Raw genomic sequence first — 3,049 nt, 5'->3', positions numbered from 1 at the left:
CTATGGGGGTATTATACTGTATGGAGCAGCTATGGGGGTATTATACTGTATGGGGCAGCTATGGGGTATTATACTGTATGGGGCAGCTATGGGGGTATTATACTGTATGGAGCAGCTATGGGGGTATTATACTGTATGGGGCAGCTATGGGGGCACTATACTGTATGGGGCAGCTATGCGGGTATTATACTGTATGGGGCAGCTATGGGGGTATTATACTGTATGGGGCAGCTATGGGGGTATTATACTGTATGGGGCAGCTATGGGGGTATTATACTGTATGGGGCAGCTATGGGGTATTATACTGTATGGGGCAGCTATGGGGGCATGATACTGTATGGGGCAGCTATGGGGGTATTATACTGTATGGGGCAGCTATGGGGCATTATACTGTATGGAGCAGCTATGGGGGTATTATACTGTATGGAGCAGCTATGGGGGTATTATACGGTTTGGGGCAGCTATGGGGGTATTATACTGTATGGGGCAGCTATGGGGGTATTATACTGTATGGGGCAGCTATGGGGGTATTATACTGTATGGGGCAGCTATGGGGGTATTATACTGTATGGGGCAGATATGGGGGTATTATACTGTATGGGCAGATATGGGGGCATTATACTGTATGGGGCAGCTATGGGGTATTATACTGTATGGAGCAGCTATGGGGTATTATACTGTATGGAGCAGCTATGGGGGTATTATACTGCATGGAGCAGCTATGGGGGTATTATACTGTATGGGGCAGCTATGGGGTATTATACTGTATGGGGCAGCTATGGGGGTATTATACTGTATGGGGCAGCTATGGGGTATTATACTGTATGGGGCAGCTATGGGGGTATTATACTGTATGGGGCAGCTATGGGGGTATTATACTGTATGGGGCAGATATGGGGGTATTATACTGTATGGACAGATATGGGGGCATTATACTGTATGGGGCAGATATGGGGGTATTATACTGTATGGGGCAGATATGGGGGTATTATACTGTATGGGGCAGCTATGGGGGTATTATACTGTATGGGGCAGATATGGGGGTATTATACGGTTTGGGGCAGCTATGGGGTATTATACTGTATGGGGCAGCTATGGGGTATTATACTGTTTGGGGCAGCTATGGGGTATTATACTGTATGGGGCAGCTATGGGGGTATTATACTGTATGGGGCAGCTATTGGGGTATTATACTGTATGGGGCAGATATGGGGGTATTATACTGTATGGGGCAGCTATGGGGTATTATACTGTATGGAGCAGATATGGGGGTATTATACTGTATGGGGCAGCTATGGGGGTATTATACTGCATGGAGCAGCTATGGGGGTATTATACTGTATGGGCAGCTATGGGGGCATTATACTGTATGGAGCAGCTATGGGGTATTATACTGTATGGGGCAGCTATGGGGGCATTATACTGTATGGGGCAGCTATGGGGTATTATACTGTTTGGGGCAGCTATGGGGGCATTATACTGTATGGGGCAGCTATGGGGGTATTATACTGTATGGGGCAGCTATGGGGGTATTATACTGTATGGAGCAGCTATGGGGGTATTATACTGTATGGGGCAGCTATGGGGGTATTATACTGTATGGGGCAGCTATGGGGGCATTATACTGTATGGGGCAGCTATGGGGGTATTATACTGTATGGGGCAGCTATGGGGGTATTATACTGTATGGAGCAGCTATGGGGTATTATACTGTATGGGGCAGCTATGGGGTATTATACTGTGTGGGGCAGCTATGGGGGTATTATACGGTTTGGGGCAGCTATGGGGTATTATACTGTATGGGGCAGCTATGGGGGTATTATACTGTATGGGGCAGCAATGGGGGTATTATACTGTATGGGGCAGCTATGGGGGTATTATACTGTATGGAGCAGATATGGGGGTATTATACTGTATGGGGCAGCTATGGGGGCATTATACTGTATGGAGCAGCTATGGGGGTATTATACGGTTTGGGGCAGCTATGGGGTATTATACTGTATGGAGCAGCTATGGGGGTATTATACGGTTTGGGGCAGCTATGGGGGTATTATACTGTATGGGGCAGCTATGGGGTATTATACTGTATGGGGCAGCTATGGGGGTATTATACTGTATGGGGCAGATATGGGGGTATTATACTGTATGGAGCAGATATGGGGGTATTATACTCTATGGGGCAGCTATGGGGGTATTATACTGTATGGGGCAGCTATGGGGGTATTATACTCTATGGGGCAGCTATGGGGGTATTATACTGTATGGGGCAGCTATGGGGGTATTATACTGTATGGGGCAGATATGGGGGTATTATACTGTATGGAGCAGCTATGGGGGCATTATACTGTATGGGGGCATTATACTGTATGGGGCAGCTATGGGGGTATTATACTGTATGGAGCAGCTATGGGGGTATTATACTGTATGGGGCAGCTATGGGGTATTATACTGTATGGGGCAGCTATGGGGGTATTATACTGTATGGAGCAGCTATGGGGGTATTATACTGTATGGGGCAGCTATGGGGTATTATACTGTATGGGGCAGCTATGGGGGCATTATACTGTATGGGGCAGCTATGGGGGTATTATACTGTATGAAGCAGCTATGGGGGTATTATACTGTATGGGGCAGCTATGGGGGCATTATACTGTATGGAGCAGCTATGGGGCATTATACTGTATGGAGCAGCTATGGGGGTATTATACTGTATGGGGCAGCTATGGAGGTATTATACTGTATGGGGCAGCTATGGGGGTATTATACTGTATGGGGCAGCTATGGGGGTATTATACTGTATGGGGCAGCTATGGGGGTATTATACTGTATGGGGCAGCTATTGGGGTATTATACTGTATGGGGCAGATATGGGGGTATTATACTGTATGGGGCAGCTATGGGGTATTATACTGTATGGGGCAGCTATGGGGTATTATACTGTATGGGGCAGCTATGGGGGTATTATACTGTATGGGGCAGCTATGGGGTATTATACTGTATGGAGCAGCTATGGGGGTATTATACTGTATGGAGCAGCTATGGGGGTATT

Source organism: Rhinoderma darwinii, unplaced genomic scaffold, assembly GCF_050947455.1.
Source record: "Rhinoderma darwinii isolate aRhiDar2 unplaced genomic scaffold, aRhiDar2.hap1 Scaffold_251, whole genome shotgun sequence".
In the NCBI taxonomy this organism is placed as follows: domain Eukaryota; kingdom Metazoa; phylum Chordata; class Amphibia; order Anura; family Rhinodermatidae; genus Rhinoderma; species Rhinoderma darwinii.
Note: the sequence above shows the minus strand (reverse complement) of the source record.